The sequence below is a fragment of the Rhamphochromis longiceps genome, linkage group LG22 (assembly GCF_057381845.1).
Source record: "Rhamphochromis longiceps isolate RC_006_pf linkage group LG22, R_longiceps_female_GT1.1, whole genome shotgun sequence".
NCBI lineage: Eukaryota > Metazoa > Chordata > Actinopteri > Cichliformes > Cichlidae > Rhamphochromis > Rhamphochromis longiceps.
Window position 1 is genome coordinate 35,201,461 of NC_140577.1, and position 22,252 is coordinate 35,223,712.

Here is a 22,252-nt window from a genome sequence, read left to right on the forward strand (position 1 = left end):
TGAGACCTGAAGGTTTCCCAGGAAAAATGAGGAATGAGATTATCAGTGTTTTTCACTTTAACTGTTTAATGTTGTGGCTGATGTGTGTATTTACCGTTGTAGGTAGTTATGCACAAATGTACTGTACATGAAGATGTGACCAAAGTTATTTCCACTCAAAAAATGACATTTTTAAGCCATTGATATTGACAAAATCATCAGTAAAGGATGGTGAAATGATTTTCCTGATCTTGTCAGTGTGACATAGGCTAGTGCTGGATGCTTCAGAATTTTCAGAATATAGGTATGTGTAAAGTGCTTTGAGTAGTTGATAATACTAGATAAGTGCTATACAAAATCATTTTATTTAGCATGTATATTATTCCATGTTCTGCAAGTCCTAAAGGCATGCGGGCAGCGTCCCCTGACCAGCCTACCACTATAAACCTGCTACTACTGCCTACAAAGACCCGCTCTGCAGCGCAGTAGTTGGGATAGAAGTAATGACGTTTCCTATCATTGAACCATCCAATGCTGTCCGAGCTACATTTGTCCTCCCTTGGGTCTTTGTCATGCATGTAATGACAGAATACCCGTTAGGAAACGGGTGTAACAAGAAGTCACTAAAATTCTCCTCGGAAAATGTAGCTGTTGTTTTTGGTCGCTCAGACGTCGTTGGGTAAAAATTATTTGGAGCAGCATAAATGATCCGGTTTAGTTCAGTGAATACAACCAAACACTGTTTTTTTCGTCTCGTTTGAGGTAACATGGCTCTCCATATAGACACAGACAACAACACTACTACCATCCAATCAAGCCGCACTCTGTCTCCGCCGCGGAAATAAACGACCAATCAGCTGTCTGTCTGGGTCCTCTGTGGAAACGAACAGCCATTCATTGCGCTGTCTGGACTTCACGGAGAGAGCGTCTGACCAATTAGCTGGCTGTCTGGATGCACCGAAAGGGTGAGTGTCTATCGAGGCCCAATCAGCTTCTCAGTGCTGCCTGCCGGTGCCGGGGACTGGTGGTGAGGGGCTGCTGCAACGCGTCAGGACCGGACCGTGAACCCGGAGACGCTACACACTGAGGCGAAAGGAGATACAGGTGAGTCCGAGGATGTGTACGGGGCCTGGTTCTGGTCAGGGATGTTTTGAAACGGCAACTGTGGATTTGACGTCGCAGCCGGACGGTTATTGTGTCGTTTTCCTGTTAGCGGATACGCTGATACGCTGTCAGACAATGGAGCGCCTTTGCTTCGCTATTTATTGATGCATGCTGACATGTTGGCGACCAGCAATGCCGCCTGCAACTGTTACTTTACATTTAAAGGCCTCCAGTCGCAACACAAACACTATGGATCTTTTTTTGTCGTGTGTGGCTTTTTTGTTTTGATAAGCGCCGAGCTGCTAACGGACGTGTTGTAATTACATTCTGATGGAAACGTTGGTCGGAGTGCCTCCAATCCGTTTCATTGTTTCATCCAGAGTCTCTAGGGGTTAACTCAGACTCGATAAAGAAACACGGTCTTTCAGGTACTAGTACAAGCTTCTTGAGAGAACAGTGGAATGAGACGAGGTCGTGAGACGGTTTTATTGAAGCAAGGCTATATAAAGTGGCGGATTAAAAGGCGCTAGGAGGAGGCCGGGGGTGCTGATGGCTCTCAGCAATTAGGAAGAAAAATTCGAAATGCATCAGCCATTTACGTAGAGACTCAACTGACTCCATATGCACCTAAATGGCTGCCTGGCGCCTGTCAGCATAACCAACATTTTACTGTAAGGGCAAGGCTTTACTCGGGCCAGACGGCTGATTGTTTCCTGATCGGCGGATTAACGGAGGTGGATGTCGAGATGACGTTAGACACCAAACTGGAATCAATATTTAATGTGTGCTGCTATTATTCTTTGGTGCACACAAGCTCATTTCAGACAAATTGGTGCCTCTTCAGCCTCTCTGCTGCTGCTGCTGCTGCTGCTTGCTCGGGATTTCAGGCAGTCACATGCTGATATTTACATTGACTTCTTTCAGTCGCGCTACATAGGATAATACAGTACAGTTATCTTTGAGGTGAAATGGAGACGGATATCTGTGCCTTCCTCTCCTATAAGAGGTTTGTCAACAGGAGCTAGCCATTTTAACTTCATCTTCATACAGGATTGACTGTACAACTCAGATCTTTGCCACAGGAAGACTGTGGGAATAAAAGCTCTCATTGTTTTGTCACTTTTCTCTTCTTTATGGCAAATTTGTGACAGTGTGGCATTAAAGCAACGCCCGAGCCTTTGAATGTTAGGGTAAACGTTTCCAGACCTAAAACATTCAGCCTTCCACACACTTGGTGATTGTGGGGTTGTATGAATGAAAGGTCCCTGCTGTTGAGTAGTAGTGTAATCTCAGCTGTGGAGTTTTTTACTCGTCCTTTTTCTTGAATCTCCTGGCAGCCATAGCAGGATACACATCCTCGCTGCCACAGTGAAAGCTTTTTACATTTTTGTAGTAGTGTACCTCCTTGATTTTTAGAAAGGTGTGACAGTGTGGAAAAAGTAAACAAAAACAATGTCATGGTTTGTAAGTAATGTATTGTCTCGACTAAAAATGGAACAAAGAAAGCATTTGAAATGTCGAAACTAAGAAATGTTGCACATTTTAAATTTGATGCCAACCTTGCAGTAAAAGTCGAGGACGGTGGTTTAAAAAATAGTAGATGGAAAAGTGAGTGGTGCTTAAAAAAAACATGGTTATTGTGTCAGTAATGGTTAGTTATAAAGTGAGCATTTATCCAGCCTATAAAGGATTCTATATGAGACAGAAATCATTCAATTTCCATTTCATACCTCTTTAAGAAGTTATGATAAAAAAAAAACTTGAAACAATCCAATAAGATAGACTTGTTTTTTCCCAGGTAAGTAACTATTTTACAAATACCATCAGCGTTGGAGTCAGAAGGCTGCGCTGAAGACCAGCAGGTTTAAAGCTCCTTTGTTTCAGCTGAAAAGAAGGAAACATGAGCTCTGTAAGAATACATTAACATTGCTTAAATAACAGTTTGTCCAGACACTTAACTATACTTTGGTACTGATGAGTCTGGAAGTGGTACTAGTTTAATAAAAGGCTGTGGTACATGTCTCAGTAACAGTCCGTAGAGAGACATGGCTGTTCAGAATAATATCCTGACTTTGGACGCTTTTGTGTATTAGATACAGGTATGTTTCTGAACTTTCATATACATGCGGTTTTCCATGCTTCCCAGTGGCGTCTGTGGTGTGATGAGGTTAATAAATTTTTTGATCTGTTCTTGAAAACCTAAGACTGTAATATTAAAGAATGTCCAAGTATATTCTTGGAAATTTCTTATTATGATCTGTGACCAGGGGTGGAAATTAGCACCCGCCACTGGCCAAATGCGGGTAAGTTTATGAAGTCGTGGTAAATTTGAACAATGCAGAAGCCACCATGGCGGATTTAAGTTTGAACAGAAAAAACTATGTTTAATTTGCAGTCCTGACCTGTCGTGGGCGGATGTGTTGCTGCCAGTCTGCTCTAAATGCCGTTATGCGATCTGAGCAGGTACTAAAATGTGTCGTCGACAGATTGGCTGGTCAGTAGCGTCACTTGACGAGTCACGAGCACGTCTTGTTCACGAAAGTTAAAACTGCCATCTTTGAAACCAGGCAATGAGGGAAATGGCTCCAAACAAACAACGCTGTGGTTCACGAGTGATGAGAAGCCACAGACGGAGCAGCAAGTATATCGTCGCCTCGACGTCGCAGGATGCCCAAACACATTGCAATGGTGACAACCACGCGGGTTTGGTAGTACTGGTTTACAATGGAACACCAGTCGATCCGAGTCTTGGTGATCCGTGGCGAGTCGATCCGAGGAGGTACTAATGGAAAAGGGGCTTTTGAAAGAGGAGGGGAAAATTCGAGCAGTTTAGCAATGTGGTGTTACATTTGTGGAGCTAAGCAGGTGGCAGAAACAAAAACACTCCTCAAGAGGTGTTACGATGGGACGTTAAACGGCAGTTTTTTAACGAAAAATGGAAAAGAAGTGACAACGGCGAGTTACGCGACTGGCTCACTTTTGATGAGAGCAGCCAGTCAATGTTTTGTTCCAACTGTCGGCAGCACACGCCTTCCAGCAGCAAGACTGATAGCTTTATTGTTAGCACAAAATACTCGGAATTAGAGGCCACGAAGGACCTCGGATTGTCTAAAGGCCATAAGGAGGTGAAATGCATCATTCAAATGTTACACACAAAATAGAAAAATAATGGCTGGTGAAAAGTTTGAGTGGCCGATACAAAAAGTGAAGAAAATCTATAATTTCCACCCGTCTGTGACAACAGTCTGATATTTAAAAGATTTTTTTTTTTCATATTTTTCCATCTCTCTCTCTAATCAATTATGGATGTTGTATAAACACCTGTTCCCACACAGAAAGGATTTACCTTTTTATGGCCTGACTATGCACACGGCTGTCCATATAGTCAGTATACTCGATAGATGTGGAATATGCTCATGTGTTCTTCAGAGGGAATGGCTGATGGGGGGGAATCAGTCAGGCTCAAACTTAAAAACAAGAAGGTTTCCAAAGAACTTGTTGTGGCAAATCCACTTAGCCAAAAAAATGGATCGAAATCAGTTGTAGAAACAATAGTCTTTATATAAGGCTTCAAAAGGGGGAATGTACAACAAATAAACTGCTCGACATCAGAGCAACATATAATGGCTTCCCGAAAACTTTCTTCTTGCTAGCTAAAAAAAAAAACCCAGAGTAACTTTCGTCTACCACAAAGGATTCTGGGAAACGCAGTTTTCTAATGAAAATACCTGTTAAATGCTCCCCTTTAGCAGAAAATTAAATCTATAATTAACAGCTCTCACTAAACATGTGACTAACACTTAAATCACTTACAAAATAACCAAAATGCTGTTATCAAACAATAAACTGCAATAAAGTTACAACAGAACTGTTGCAGTGGTGGCCCTCTGTGCAGTCTGGGAATCCCTATGCTCCCACACTAATCTATCATTGACACGCCCATAGAGAAAGACCTGCTCGCAGATCTGTGCCTCCAGCTCATCTGCAGCGACTGCCCCGGGCTACACTGCAAAAAGTGAGAGCGGGATGTGACCAGATGAAACAAAACCTGAGCGGTTGTAAAGACACATTGGGAACGTATGGCTGTGCACAAGGAAGACAACAGCATAAACGTTTGGTTCGGTGATGTTTTTCATTCGTCATGTACATCACTGTACAAAGTTTGTGGATGCAGTCACTCGGGAATCTGTCATCGTATGATTTTTAATTTGGTACGAGATGTGCGTCTACTAGAAATTTCAGATGAGTTTCAGTGTCACAAGTCAAGTGTTCTGAGAATCTTGTGTGTGACTCTTATGAAGGAAATCACATTGGATATTCAAAGTCAGACCAAAGCGCATGTACTAAAAATCTTAGATCAATGGTCACAATCAAGCTTAGAGGTCAAGTTTTTCTAAAAATCTAAAAAAACAAAAACATGGCAACATAAGATTTTTTTTAAAAAAATCATACCATACGTTACACTACTAAAAATCTCAGACAAGTTTGAATCCCGATGACTTTGGCGTCAAGGTCAGAGGTCAATTTTCTGAAAATCACCTGGGATTTTCAGATTTATGCTATAGGTGCATCTACTTGGTGCCAGAGGGGTACTTGTATATAACCAAGCATGAAAGGTGCAACCATTTCCACTGTGTATGTCAGCATGGAAGAAACCAGCACTACCTCGGGTATCGTGTGTTTTAGGGCTGCATCGGTTATTCTAACAATCGAGTATTCTGTTGAATATTCCACTGATTAATCGAGTAATTTTAATTAAATTAAAAATTAAAGATAAAAAAATTCAAATGAAAAATCTAATAAATAAAGCTATGTATGTGATCTAAACTAAGGCATAAAAAAGTATCTTTGCTTTGTCTTCTTGGAGGCTTTCTGATGTTAATGGGGATAAAAAGAGTTCTGTTTTATTTCCTGAGGTAGATTCGGTGTGTGTTCATGTTTGGTTGGTTAATGCTTAACCCTAAACCAAGACATGATGGTGGAGATGGTAATTAACATTAATAATAATGTTAATATGAGTGATGGAAGAGATCCCTCGTCCTGCAGGCATTGTGTACTGTAACATGGTCCTGTTGAAAATCCCAGTCGTTACCAGTGAGTCATGAGGGATGCTCTCTGCAACATCTGGACGCCTCTGAACCTCAGCCGTCCCGCCTCAGCAGCGATGGCGTGCTGCTTATGCAGTTCAACAACCCGACCACATTCAAAAAGGAAAGTTTGTTTGCTTTTGCCATCAGAACGTCATGACAGTGTGACTACCTGACAGAAAATGAGAATGAATCCACATTTTTGCACAGATTTGGCCTTTCAATGTGGCTACAATGTAGCTGCCATCACCAGTGTGAATGGGTGGATGACAGGTTGTGTAAAGCGCTTTGGGGTCCTTAGGGACTAGAAAAGCGCTACACAAATACAGGCCATTTATTTTACCATTTCAAAGGCATGTGCTCCTAATGTTTAGATCAGCTGTAAGATAAGATAACTCTTTATTGTCATTGCACAGTCATACCTAGTACAATAATACAGCAACATTGGAAACTGTCCCGCATCAGCACTATGTACAACACAGCAGCTCAACGTAATAAAGAAAAAAGAAATAACTGAAACATCCTGTTTCAGTTTAAGTGCTGTCAGCCTTGAGCTGTCATTTAAACATCGTATCAGGCTAAGTTTAAAACAACCTCTGGATGCTTGCTGCAGATGTTTTGTTGTGTAAAGCAAACGGTGGTGGACGAGCACCTACAGTTTGTTGGTCAGGTGGTTTGATGAAGGACTCCCACTAGCCTTTTCCTGGCTCCATGTTCCAACTACGACAGCATCGTATTCGCTTTGTTATCATAGTTTATGTTTTAAAATGCTGGCGGCGTAGGCGTAACTTTGTCAAGTTACACACACATGCTGCTCCTCAATACGTTTCTATTCCAGGTCTGTTTTTAGTTATAAATGCAGGTGAAGCACTCGCGTGACAACCGTGCGCCACAGAGCCGTGGATTAAAAGAAATGTCGAAGCAAAGTTTGTGTCGAGGATTTTTTATAATCAGATTACTCGATGAATCAGCCTTATTATGTTTCAGTGTAATACATGGTGCGAAGTGCTGCACCTTTAAGCAATATTTAAAACTCGATTTGATTAACAAGGATAATAACTAACAGTCTCTTATAACTCTTAAAATACGTATAAAATTATAATATGCATTAAGAATTTGTCCATTTTCTCTATAGTCACAAAAACACGTACCAGGGTGGACAGAGGAGCAATAGGACAGGATGTACCACGGCTGAAAGCTCGCCCCACCCTGTAAATATATGAAACCCATCAGGATGCAGATTTAATATTATTTCACGGCTACACCTGTATTAACTTTTGGGTTTTGTGCCAAGAGCGAACTTTTAAATAAAATAGACATTTTTATGAGAAGTTAACGTTTTCCTGGTTTCACATTGGTTTTACCATTTCACTGATTTAATTTAATGTATCCTTTTTTCTTTTTGTTTTACTTAATAAAAGTCTCATGTCAACATCAATTTCTGTACAAAGTGCTTGCTCATTTTAATAAAGTCAACAGCTTGAGAACTCTTGGTATATAAAGCATACCATGATTTTTTTTTTTCTTTTCTTTTTTTAAATAAAACCATGGCAGTTTATTCTATTTCAAAATAATATCATTTAAATGTGATTTAAAAAAAAAAAAAAAAAAGCTTTTCTTTGCCACCTTCGTCATGGAAAGAGTCCCTGCATGGCATTTTTGGGACAAGTGTCCACAAAACCCTGACAGTAACAGGGATGATGTTTTCTCAGCCATTTCTACTCATGTGAAGCACAACCGGCTAACACATGCAGACGACAAAAATCTTTTTTAGTATTTTATTCAAGATTAAATATAAATAAATAAACGTAGCAGAGTGGACATGTTATGTTTTTCCACATTAATGAACCATGAAGAAAGAGGTTGATCAGTGTGTGATATTTACTGAACCTGGTCAATGATTTCACTCCTGAAAAAGTATAACTTACTGTAATTTATGTGACTAGAGGAGAAGTGAGAGGACTTGTTAGATTTCCTAAACAGTACTGGGGGTCGGGCAATTTGGGAACACAACTTATGTAAAAATGTAAATGTTTAAAAAAAGCTGTAGCACATCTGTGGGAACCCCAACACATGTACCATTAACACAGCGTTTCTTGGTCGCTGCAGATTTCTTTATTCACCACCAAATTTGCACTTTCCAATGATTTGCACTATGTTGTCCAGTCAGCTCGAGCTCACTGCTACACCTTCACAGGCTACACCTTCACAGCTGGCAGCACTAGACTCCTGCTGCACACACCTTGATCCCAGCGTGCTACTGTGTGAAATCAGAGAGACATAATTATATGTTTGCTGGCATATGTGCCAGCCAGTTTCCCCTGGCACTGCCCACCCCGTTCCCTGTAATTGAGCCATAAACCACAAACCACACCCTGCGACCACATACCTCCATTCTGTGGCCTAGCCTACTCCTCCCCCCATGAACAAGACAGGAAATTGGCCAAAGCCGTCTGCACCCCTGGCCTACAGATTCTTTTATTTAAATGGTCTTAAGGAGCGATACCAGTGATTGATCCAGGCATGGCCTCTTTTTTTTGTGATGGAAAGTGGGAAAGGATGAGCAGTCTGGTCGCACACTTTGATAGCTTTTGTCTCGAGTAACCCACTGGTGGGGTCGACCCCCTTTACCTGCAGGGACAAAACAGGCCTCATGCTTGAGGCATCAGTCTGCAGAACAAAAACAGTTCGGAGTGTGATGCAGGTGTTCCCCACAGAGAGCCTGTTTCAGTCAGACACTGCGAACACAGCTCTGAGCTAGTAAACCTGAGCTAGTAACCAACCACATGTAAAAGCCAGCTTACCTTTTGTTTGGTCTTGGAATGGTCTTAGTACCCTAGATACTGATAACGAGATAGCAGATACCTCCCTCCGTCCAAACACCCACTTCTCCGTGTTGGCCACGAGCTCTGCCGCCATCAGAGATTTCAGCCAGATGTCAGTGCAAATGCTGAAATCATGTAAAGGCATTGGAAAGTGATGGAGCTTTCAAGCTGACAGGAAGGGTGACTGTTACGGCCCTAGCAGGGCCTCTCTCTCTCCTGAGGGTGCCTGTGTGGGCGTGTCCCACTACCTCCTACCTGAGATGCCACCTTTCCCTCCGGCACAGCTGACTCCCATCAGCAATTAAGGGTATTTAAGCCCAGAGCAGGGTGAGCTCTGGGCCAGAGTGCCATTTGTGTGGGTACAGCTAGTGAGCTGAGTGTTTTTGCGGTGTTTCCAGCTGGTGAGCTGTGTTTTGTGGTTGTCAGCTAGTGAGCTGCGTTTTCCTTTTGACATTTTGCATTACTGACCAATGCCTGAGTTTTGTTTGTGTTACTTTTATGGTGATAGCGGCTTGTCCGTCTCTTTTAGTTGAATTACTTCAATAAAACTGTTTTATTTAACTGTTTCGCCTCCTTGACTCCTTTTTCTGACCCGGTCACTTTTGTTACTTCCCCCTCCCCGCCTAGACCCCCCAGGGGAACGTAACAGTGACGAATTGGTAAAACCATACAGAGTGGAAAGCACCATCTTTTCCTTCTGGAGACAACCATACTACCGGCAGATTCCCTTAAGTCCAGTGAAAAAGTGAGCTGTCAATGTGAGCAGCCAGTTACCTCTGAACCATTTGCCTTTTGTGTTCAGGTAACCTACAGAGCCGTGAACGCACCATCAGACATGGGCGAGTTTCAAAGTGGTGCAGTGTAAGTGTGGTGGGACTGGGCGGAGGGGAACACATCCTCAAAGTGATTTTGGAATGCAGCAAAATCAGATTTCTGGGCTTGTGTCAGATGTTTGGATTGTATACCAAAAGCTACTGACAGTCCAGTTCAAAACTTAATAGGAACATTTTTTCATACTGCCTTATCATCTCATCTAATCGACTGCGAGAAAGGAAAAAAACATATTTATCAATGTGTCAGAGCACTCCTTACATTGTGGTACATCTTATCACTCTACCATATCACAGCAGAGTGAGGTGGCAATGAATTTGGAATTTCAAGCCATAGCTAATGTCTTCTTCAGTCTTCTCACCAGAGAAATGGGTCCTGCCTCGCTGTGCTTTCAGCAGGTTGAGGTGGTGTATCTGTGTGGCTCCACCCCTGATCATTTCATAATCAGCATAGCTTACTCAGTAGCCCTCGCCACTAGGTGAGTAACTTTGAGCTGGATGAGTAACATCAGTGCTTTCTCTCTGTGTGTCTAGCACCTTATGGTCGTGGGCCTGTTCATCCCAGTCTGAGGTCCAGAGTGCTTTGAAGCAGGTTATCATCAAGGATGTCTCTACATTGCTGCATTCGTCTTTCTTTCAACTCTGAAATATGCCTGCAGCAGGATGCTGCCACAACCATGCTTCGCTGTAGGGATGGTACTGGCCAGGAGCCTGGTGTCAGCGCTACATTCAGACCAAAGAGTTAAACCTTTGTTTTAGCCGACTAGACAGGTTTGTTTCTCATGGTCTGAGAGCCTTTTAGGTGCCTTTTGGCAAACTCCCGGCAGGTGTTTACTGAGGAGTAGCTTCCGCCTGGCCTCTCTACCACACAGGCCTGATTGGTGAAGTGGTGCAGAAATGGTTGTCTTTCCTCTACAGAGCAATGCTGGAGCTCTGTCAGAGTGAACCTTGGGTTCTCCGTCACCTTCCTAATGCCGCCGTATTTGTTGTGCTTTGGTTGGTTGTGCACATCTTAAGTTTTAAAACCAGGTGCGTTGTCCCACAGCTAGGTTGAGGACACAAATGTATGATTGTGTTGGTTTTTACCACCATTTTGATGATATTCTAGTGCAGGCGATCAGAGATATACAGACACATGAAAACGTGAGACTTTGTGGAAGAAAAAACAAAAACCACTCAGCCAAGTCTTTGCTTCCAGTTTTGAGTTGTCTCTGTATCAGCGTGTATGCGGCTTTATTGTCCTTCAGGAGAATAATGTGATGATATGGTGGCGGCTATGGGGCCTTACATAAACAGGTATGTGTGTGCCTTTCCAAATCATGTCCAATCAACTGAATCTGTCACAGGATGACTTCAATCAAGTTGTTGAAACATGTGACAGAAGGTCAGTAGGATGCACCTGTACTTCAATTTTGAGTGTCATGGCAAAGCCGTATGTTATATTTTAGTTTATTATTTTGTAATATGTGGATTTCAAACACTATTTTCACTTTGCCACTGTGAGGCATTGTGTGTAGAATTTAAAGTGAAAAATGAATTTGATCCATTTTGGAATAAGGCTGTAGCATGACAAGTGGAGCAGTGTCCTGCTGTTAGGACGCACTGTGCTTTGAAGCAGTGTAGTGCATTTATTTTAGCCTGTGCAACAGAAAGATATGAGACCAACTATATGAGCGATTAACTGGTTTGGTGAAATTAACAAATCTGTTTGAGGCATAAAGAATCGTATATTCAGAAGAGAGTGAAGCAAATTGAAGAGAATTCTAAAGATGCTTGAAATCTATTGTGAAATCGACAATTTCACTACTATTAGAATATACTCTCATATCAACAATCAGAATTTTTCAAAAAATAATTATGGGAAAGTGAAGGTTACTACAAAATGCCAAATCATTCTAGAAATCTTTCTAATTATAAAATATTGATTCTTCCTGTTTCACTTATTTATGTTCTGGAATCGATTGTCATATTAATATATTAGTAATTTCTGTAGGTTATCATTAACAAGAACACTGTGTTACTGGGAGCGTGTAAATGATTGGTAGGATCTACTTGTTCTTCCGCCTGTCACAGTGATATGTGAAATACGGCTGCAGAAATGCATCACGGCTCGTGTCCTCGCTCTTTTTGTTGACAATAACAGCTGATCATAGACGGAGCCAGGACGCGGTTTGCGATGCATGTGGCAAGAACACAAACCTTGTCAAACACAAACAAAAGTAAATCATAACACTCAATATGATGATGAGGAGGAGAGGAACAGTTGCTGCTACGGCGACACAGTCCTTTGGTGCTGCAGGCACTGTCCAGGAACTGAGAGAAGATGTGGAGCTGTTTGCGACGTGTAGCACTGCTGCTTCGGAAAGCGACTAGGTTTACATTTTTGTGTCAATGTTTAAACAACTGGAATTCCCTGCATGCTTAAAACTGAAAATGAGTTTAACTTGGAGTAATATGTGTGTCAGTTCAGTTGGTAAGGCTGTTGAGTAGATCAGTTAAAGTGGATTATTTGAATGATTAGGCTTTAATGACACAGCGTCCTTGCAGTACACTGTGTAATATCTACGCATACATCACGAAGCTCGTTGAGAGAAGGTCAAGGTTTCACTGTCAGCAAAGCAAAGGGAGGATGTTTTGAAGAAATAAAAATATCAAACATGTTTTGAGTTTTTCACACAATTTTTTGTTTACCACGTAACTCCGTATGTGTTCGTTCATAGATTTGATGCCTTTAGTGAAAATGTACGATATAAATAGTCATGGAAATAAAGAAAAATGAGAAGATGGGTCCAAACTTTTAACAGGTAGTGCACGCTGCTTTAGATTTTCCAAGCGCATTAACTTTTTATACAAAGTATCAGATCAATGTCGTCAATAGTAGCCTGAATTTTTCTTTGTGTCAGGTCGGAATGGAAATCAGTGGTGTCGCACATCACTACTTTGTAACAACTTTAATTAGAACCTGTTACAAGATGTCTTTTTTTTTTTATATGTAGGAAGTTTTTTACAAAAAAAAAGTGAGTTAGCGCAGATCGCAGGGCTGCACGTGTCAATGCGTTAACGAGCTAACCGCGCTAACATGTTGACGCCGGGCAGCCCCGCGCACGGGGTGATCCGCAGTAACTCGCTAAGATTGGCTGAGATGTGCCACGTTAATGCGGTTATGGCGTTAACGTCATTTTAACGAGATTAACGCCGACAGCACAATTTCTTTCTTTTTTTCTTTTTATTATCTGTCATTTATCTTATTTCATGAAAAATAAAGGAACATACCGAACAGTGGATAATGGGATACAAGTGCAGATGTGAGTTGGTGTTTCTGTGCGACATAATGAAATCCCAAAAAGTTGATTCTGTTCGTCTGGACGTGGCGTTTTCAGAGAAATGTTTCGTCATCATCCAAGTGACTTCTTCAGAAACTTAGATTGTGATGCTTTATTAATACTTACCATAGCATGTAGTACAGAAGCCTCTTCTTTTGCCTTCTATATAACATTTGTTTTGTGGATAAAATAGCAAAATATTTTATAGGAAATATCGAAATTATCGAAATATAAAAATTTGAGAAAATGAAAATTCTGTCAAAGTAAAGCACGAGGTTACTAGGGCAGATTCAAATGAATGAAGTTTGAACTTTGGCCAAAAAAGTATTTTTGTGTGTTTTAGGAGCAGTCGTGTTTCCAAATAATTAATTTGGAAATTATTTTGCAGAGTTTAGCTAACCTGCACAGTCCTGTGGGGTGGTTAGAGTACTAGGTTTTCAAACCTGATGTCTGATACCTGATATGCTTAGAAAATGCTCAAAACTTTCAGTACCATGGGATGCAAAAAAACCCAGTACATAAGAATCTCTCAGGTGGTGCCAAAAAACGACGACACACTGTTCGGTTGTCTGAGGTGGGCTGTCTTGTGACTTGGTGTCATTGTTGATGAGGTACAGTTGCTTAAATACTGTTTCTGTCTAGTTGCAGGTGAACCTTTTGCAGCCTCATTGTAGGACTTTTTAAAAGAGTTTAAAGTTTTCAGAGCATGTGCAGAGCCTTCTTGTGCGAGTGCAGACATCACCAGGTTGGCTGGCTGGCTGCTACTAATAGACTTAACTTACTAACATCCATCAGCATGTCCGCAAGGCAACAAACCCTTTGTGTTACGCTCTCCTTCACTTTCATTTGGACTTTGCTTTTCCTCACTTTTAGTATGAACTAATCCACTCAGTGAGATAATGTGGGTAAACATAAAAATTTCCACAGCAGCTGCAAACAGAATTTCTAAACCAAAATAAGGTGATAAGGTTACCTGCTATCTCTTGATATCTCTTACTCAGAGACTCCTGTTGTTTTTGCTGGTCCCAGGCGCACGCTTCCTCTGCCGAAATAGTTTGATGAAAGTGCTCAACATAATTTGAAGGTAGACTATTCTAAACTCAGATACTGAATGCCACAAATTCATTTTTCAACATTAAACGGGGCAGACGTGTCTGTGTGCCAGTGCAGCCATGGACCTGATCTTCCTGTAACCGTTGTGTTGGCTTTAAACACTTTTTCAGCAAAGCCTGAATTTTCTAGTCTTGGAGGACATCCCAAAGCTCTTCTTTGGAAGTTTGCTCTTTTGTTCCTCCTAGCTGCCTTTTGAAGGTCACTCCATGACTGATAGGGAGACAATGTAACACTATGTCTTCTTTTACTGCATTGACAATATATTTGGTGTCATAGTTTTGCTGAAAAATGACACGGCTACCAGTCAGGTTCTTTCCACATGGTTTGCACGGTTGATCAAAATCTGATATTACTTTTCTGCATTAATATATCATTAATTTTGACAAGATCCCACCACAACTGGCTGAAATGACTCAAACCATGACCGCCTCCACTGATTTTTACAAATGGCTTTAGACGCCTTTTCTGTTGACCTCTTCTGTAATATTTGAACCAAAAATTAAAAATGTGGATTTGTCGCTTTAGAAAACCTGCTACCACTGATTTCTGGCTGAGTTTCTGTGTAATCTGGCATACCTCTGTCCTATTTGCTTTGCTTAAGAATGACTTCTTGAAAGCCACCCTTCACTGAAATGAAACTATTTTGGATTAAGTTTGGCGAACAGATGGATAAACTGAAGGGTCAGATACGTGTCTTTGGACCTGTGTCAAGTCTTTTCTTCCCTGTTTCTTGAGGACGTGACTTTCAGATACTGTTCATCTGTAGATAGGCCTGCCACTTCTTCTGACCTCCATGACAGATGGCCGCCCCTCCCTGGAGGTTCTGCTGGAGGTTTCTTCCTGTTTAGAGGGAGTTTTTCCTTCCCGCTGTCACCAAAGTGCTTGCTAATAGTGGGTCACTGAAATTATCCACTAATATGACATGTTATTTTATGCCTCTTAAAATTCCGCTGTCTTTGGATTGGCTCAAATGTTTTGCCAGGCACCACATATACTGTATTGCCAAAAGTATTCACTCATCTACCTTCACATGCACATCAACTTGAGTGACGTCCTATTCTTAATCCATAGGGTCTGATATTGTGTCGGCCCACCCTTTGCAGCTATAACAGCTTCGACTCTTCTGTGAATGTTTTCCACGAGGTTTAGGAGTGTGCTAGTCATTCTTCCAGAACTGAGGTCAAACGGTGATGTTGGATTAGAAGGCCTGCTCTAATTCATCGCAAAGCTGTGCTGTTGGGTTGAGCTCAGGTCATTGTGCAAAAAAGTTCTTCCACACCAGACTTGCTCATCATGTCTTTATGGACCTTGCTTTGTACACTGGTGCACAGCCATGCTGGAACAGGAAGTTGCATAAAATTGTCCAAACATTAAGAGTTTCTTTAAGTGGCGCTAAGGGGAGCAAAACTCCTGAAAAACAACCCCACAACATGATCCCTACTCCAGCAAACTTTACACCTGGCTCAATGGAGGCAGACGAGTACCGTCCTCCTGACAACCAGAACCAGAGTCCAGTGCTGGCGTGCTTTACACCACTGCATCTGATGCTTGCATTGCACTTGGAGTTGTAAGACTTGGATGTAGCTGCCCAGTCATGAAGCTCTCACTGTTCTTAAGCTAATTTGAAGACCACATGAAGCCTGCAGAAAGTTGGCGACCTCTGCACACTATGCACCTCAACATCTGCTGATCCCATTCTGTGATTTCTTTTTTGTAGCCTACCACTGTGTGTGCAAGTTGCTGTCGTTCCCAATCACTTCCACTTTGTGATACAGCTAACAGTTGACAGTGGGGTATTTAGTAGCAACTAGACGTGTTGCACAAGTGTGTGCTGCACCCTGAGCTGCAGAGAGTGACCCGCTCTTTCAGAAATGTGTTTGGAGAAGCAGACTTTGTGCCCACGTGCTGGATTTTATACACCTGTGTCCACGGATGGGATTGGAACACCTGAATTCAATGATTTTCATGGGTGAGCTGAATACACTCGGCAATATAGTGCACATAGTTAAAGTCCATGACTTCATGTAAATATGCTGACAATGAGCAGATTTTGAGCAAACAGGAATTTTCGTCTTTCTTTTTCTTTGTGAAAACAACTAAAGGCAACTATAGGCTGATAAGATATCGTTACATTTGAGATGCAGAAACCTTTTAGAGGGGAAAGCAGTGAAAGGATGCAGATTGCGTCATGGAAAGCAAGACTGCAGTAATTGCAATTCAAAAATCCTTGTTGCATTCAAATGTGTTTTAGCGTGTCAAACATAAGTTTCCTGGGCTGAGAAGTAATTTCATATAACATCTTTGTGACGTGGATGAATTTGAAAACGTTGACATCAGTGGTTACTAACTGTCACCTTTACAGTCTTCTTGGATATAATCGGTCTTCAGAATTAAAGATGCACCAAATGCAAATGCAAGTCTGACCTGCTGATTCTGATTCTAGTGTTTCTACTGAGACTATAATGGAAATCTGTAGATGTGCAGAAAGTTTCTAAAGCGTATATGAGTTTGGAGATGTGCACGCACATGTTGCTGGTGGTGTTTATGCTTTTCATTTAAATCTGGAATGATACATCTGCTGCAGATGTAATCAGTCACCAGCATCTAGCAATGGTTATGTCTGAAGCACACAAGTGTTACATGAAAGTGAAATGTGTGGAGGTTAGCATGTTGTGCAGATCTGCTGACTGTTCAGTGTGGGTGTGTTTGTGTTGATGCTCTGCTGGCTGCCACATTCAGCCTCATTTTAAGATGTCTGTACTTTGACTAAACGTCTCCTGTTCCTACAGTTTTCTTTCTGTTTCTTTGTTTTTTGTCCTCTGTGGAAGAGTGTATGCCCCACCCTTTGGTCTAAAGCAGTCAGTCTTTTCTTATCAAAGGGCCTCTCAAAGAGGAGCTTTTCTTCATTCAGCTCTCAAAATGCAGTGGCTGCCCTAACACTCCAACAACGCCCACACCCACCCGCCTGCTCCTCCTGCTCGCCTCCCACCGCGTTGTTTTTCTTTTTCTTTTTGGATGCATGCTCGCGTGTCATTCTGTCTGTAAATACAATAAGTCAAAAACTTGTGCTTGAATTCAGATAAAATGTCGTATGGGTGCAGAGCGGGTCATGGTAACCATGCAAGAGCATTTGCTATATCGAGGTCATCGAGGTCTTCAAAGCCAACGTAAAGAGTTATTGGTTGAAATGTACAAAAAGCCGTATATTTAGGAACCCTGATCCTTACAAGTGTGGTGTGTACTATCAACATACAGAGTACCTTATAAAGGTTTTAAATAAGCTATATTTAACTACCTTCACTGTCAGTAGATTAAGGTCAAAGGGATAATGTTATATAGAGCTATTTAAAACTGTTTGTTTGTTTGTTTTTAAATTGCCATTACTTGTCCTGACAACACATCAGTCTATACAGAATAGTATGTAGGGATTTTAAATAAGAAGTTCGCACTTCTGACCTCTCCTCCAAGGTCAAATAAGGTCAAACTTTCAGAAAAATGTTTTTATCTTTAAAACTATGATTAAAATTAGACTGCCTTTGTTTGTTTTGGCAACATTTAAGAAATAATAATGGTTGAAGGGGAATTCAAATGATTGTCTGGATCCAAATATCATGTCACCTTTGACCTCTGAGCTCACTATTACATATATATAATCATCATATCTGTCTTTCTTTGACTGCAAAAGTTGTGATATCCCATGCAAGATGGCGGCACGTAGGCACCCAGCAGCTAGGAGCTCACAGTTTCACAGAGCATGTTTCTGTGTGAATGATTGAGGGTAAACTTAGCTAAACTTTAGTGTCTCTGTGTGATTAGACTGGTGCATGAACGGTAGGATCACACTCGCACACTGGAAGCACTGACTGTGCTGTGCAGAGAGCTGACAGTAGTGATCATCGCTGCAGTGTACGTACCACCTGATGCTAATGTTAGCATGGCGGTCTCCCAGCTGTACACCGCAATAAACAAACAGTGCAGGTCTGTCCTGAGGGAATTTGTATTGTCGCTGGGGACGTCATCCAGGGTGGTGTTAAGTCTGTACAGGAGTATGTTGCCTCATCAGCGGAGGAGACGAGACTGTACAGCAAGGAGGTTAAAAAACTGGCAGCATGGTGGTGTGAACACAACCTGAACACAAGTCCAACAAAGACATCCTTAGGAAGAAACTGTTGGTGGCTTTTTACCACAGCACCATCGAGGGTGTCCTCAGCTACTGCATCATGGCTTGGTGGCAGACGGGAAAATGCTGCAGATCATCGGCTGTGCCCGACCATCTCTGAAGGACTAAACTGGCAAACAGTGTCTCAGAAAACTGCTGCCCACTTGTCTCACCTTGGACAGCACCTGTTCAGCCTCATGCCCCCTGACAGGAAGTACAGGTGTTTAATAAGTAGGACAGCCAGGCAGAGAAATGGCTGACCGCTAAGCCCAGTGAATCGACCTACTGAGCTCCCCACCTGCAGTCACAACGCTGCCAAATGTAATGTTACATGATGGTACAGAACACTACAATAACATGGTACAATGTTCAGTATGACTCACACTCTGTGGCTGCTGCTACCTACCAACAAGTGCATCATCCTTTTTAGTAAAGCAGTGTTTTTTGTCTATTTATACTTTTCTATTAGCTATTTTTGTTGTATTTGCTCATTTTTCTGTGAAATGAATCACGAGTGAACACATGTAAGGATGAATGTCCAGCTGGTCTGCTCACTGTACGAGGCCCAAGTACAGCGACATCTAAGCTGGTCTTTGTTTTTAAGATCAAGTTGTTCATGTCCAGGTATTTACAGAACAGCACTTATTATCCAGACCTGCTCCTTACTGTTCACAGACAAAATGCAAAGCTGTTCCCTTAAAAGTAAAAACGGCCCAGAGAGAGAACTTTGGGTTGTTTGTTGTTTGGGGTTTTTTGCCACCTTGCTGTGATATCGTTGCCACTAACTGCTACATAATAAAAGATCATTTTGAACCCTGAGCTTACAGCCCAGCTCAGCTGTGGTCGAACTCATTTCTCTTTCAGAGATTTTGACTTTTCAAAATAAATTTGGATTAATGGGCCTTTTTTCTTTCTTTTTTTTTTTTTTAAGATGCTAGTGTGTAAAATTGTATGCATATTTTCAAAAAGCACAGATAATGAGGGGTATTGTGTTGTAGGCTACTTCCATTGTAAACATGAATCATGAGGGTTAAGTACACAGTAAAGTCGAGCTGATGCCATCAAGTATGGTGCTGTCTCACTGAGCTGTGCTCATGTGCTCAGAGGTCTAGGCTGCTGAGTTTACTAAGTCAGAACTAACAAGTAATTACAGACTCGGCCTCAGAGGTTAGCGATACATGAACCCATCAAAGAATGACAGAAACAGTGCAGTGATGACCTGCTTTTCAAGATGTATTAAATCAATCATTTCAGTTTTAATTAAGTAATGGGCACGGTGGTTAGCACTGTTGCCGCACAGCAAGTGTGGAGTTTGCATGTTCTCCCCGTGTCTGCGTGGGTTCCCTCGGGTACTCCGGCTTCCTCCCACCGTCCAAAGACATGCAGCTTGTGGGGATAGGTTAACTGGATAATCCAAATTGCCACTAGGAGTGAATGTGCGAGTGAATGTGAGTGTGAATGGTTGTCTGTCTGTGTGTTGGCCCTGCGACAGACTGGCGACCTGTCCAGGGTGGACCCTGCCTCTCGCCCTATGACAGCTGGGATAGGCTCCAGCGCCCCCCGCGACCCTGAAAAGGAGAAGCGGAAGCAAATGGATGGATGGATTAATTAATGGCACATTAGTTAAAGTAAAAATCAATATAATCCAATATAAAAATGAGAAAAAGTACACAATAGCACAGCAGATTAGATGACAACATTTGGGTTAGCAAGACAGCAACCCTCTGGTTATTAAATCTTGTATAATTAATCTTTAATAATATGTTTGTCTGTCATTTTAAATATTTTCACAATATGTTTAGAATATGATATCTAACAAATTTGTCATTAAATTCAGTGTTGCTCTGGTAAATCTCCCAGTACATGGATCTTCCTTCATAGGGTTCTATAATATTGATTGTGCGGCTGGGATGATGTGTTGACATGATAAATGGACTTGTATGTAGTGGTCACTTTGTTCACAATACCACCAACAAACTGCTGTAACTAGGGCTGTTTGATATAACGATATAAGAACGTCTGTCGTTTCATTTTACGCTATCGTTTGTTTCATGGTGTCGCAAAATAAACAGTTTACGGCTGTTTTTCGTGGTTCTGATGGTCACTGTAGCAGCTATATTCATTTCTTAAAGTTCTCTCTCTTATATTTAAAATAACCACACCACGGACGGACAAGGGCCTGTTTTTACGAGTTGATGTTAGTAACAACGACAGTAAACCCAGCGTGTGGCTCCGCCGTCTGCTTGTTTGTTTTCCACATAAACCTTTCACAATAAAGCTGAAGTTCCTGTTGAAATTTTTCAAAATAAGCTAAAATGATGACAAACAGAAGGACCTGTCCAAACAAATCGAGGACCATGTTCCTAAACGCGGGGCTGCCTCTGTAGCATGGACATGGTTTGGTTATGAAAAGTCTGACACGGACCAGATAAAACTGTACTATGCAAATTATGGTGCAAACGGTCCGCGCCTCAGACTCAAACACAACAAACCTCTACAACCACCGACGCAAGAATCACGCCAAAGAGTGTGAAGAGAGTTTACGCATGAGAAGAAAAGAAGCTCCAAATAAACCTTAGACTCAGACGTTAGAACAGGCTTTTCCCCGCAGCACGCCGCGTAATAAATACTCACAAAGAAAATGGCGGCCATTACAACCTCTGTCTAAAAATATATCGTTTCACGTATCGGTCAAAACACTCGCCTCCAGGTACACAGCGCCCAGCTGAAAACACTTCATACAAGTCGAGCTGCCCGAGATTCACAGAATTTACAGAAAAGTAACATTTTTGTGATTGTATATGGTTGTCAGGACGATAAATGTCTTATATCAGGATATGAGATTTTGGTCATATCACACAGCCCCAGCTTTAACGTTTCATTATAGAGTGAAATGAAACGGGAACAAATTCTGTTTTTGCGACAGGCTGTGAGTAACAGTGTCTGAAGATGTCATTTAAGACTGAATCTTTGCAAAGTTTATCCCTGAATGATTCATAGGTTAGTGTTCAGTGGTTGGACAAACAAAACATTTCTCCGAAAACTGGTGAAAAAGCACCGGGGGTGTACGGGGGCACTTACACAGTAGATGCTTCTTCATTGTTAGCGAGCTGCACTGAAACAGGGGAATCCACCCGTAAGCTGTAGCATGTGGAGGAGATGGTGTTTGAGTCAAGTGCCAGAAGCTGAAGTCTGCCCTGTCCCCTCTGTCAGGTTTGTCCGGAGCTGGCAGAGGGTTTGTCCTCAAGTGACATGATATTCTGTACTAAGAGCGTATGAGTGGTGCTACATGCTCTAAGAACCTTTTTTAAATGTAGCCTCATGGCCAGTGTTAAATCTGTTAAGGTTTTTTGTACAGGGCTCCATGGTCTAAATGTCCTATTTAACCTCCTAGGACCTGGGTCCACAAATGTGGGCATCACATTTTGGGTTATTTAGACCAAAATACTAAATTTTGCTCTACAAGGGCCTGATATGCACTTACGAGGACGTTATGCTGCCACTGTTCTACTGAAATTTTAGACGAACATCCTCATATGTGGCTCTCAGAAACAAAGACCCGGTAAAAAACAATAAATCTGGTAATTCTTTGTTTTTACATTCATCGGGTCCCAATATGCACAAATATGAAAAATGAATGAATGAAGGGTTCGGGTCTTAGGACCTTTTATTTCAGTTATGAAAGGATCACTGCAGGTAATTACTGAGTTAATTACAGTGTAGTCATTTACTGTTTTGTGAGTAACGTGTATATTTGTGCAAATAACACAAAAAAAGGTCATAGATGCAGTTGTAATTTTTGAACGTGTGTCCCTGTTAGGAAAATGTATGA

General features: G+C 41.7%; 1 protein-coding gene across 5 annotated transcripts in view; it reads left to right on the top strand.

Annotated features, from left to right (window-relative positions):
- The first annotated feature begins 907 nt into the window (after positions 1-907).
- gatad2b (GATA zinc finger domain containing 2B) overlaps positions 908-22,252 on the top strand; it is a 43,387-nt gene continuing 22,042 nt past the window's right edge. For 4 of the 5 annotated variants that reach the window (XR_014909368.1, XM_085396720.1, XM_085396723.1 and 1 more), the window contains exon 1: positions 931-1,083. The gene's annotated coding sequence lies outside the window, so the exon portion shown is untranslated. Of the gene's footprint in view, positions 1,084-22,252 lie in introns of all 5 variants that reach the window. The other variant, XM_085396722.1, reaches the window with a different exon arrangement.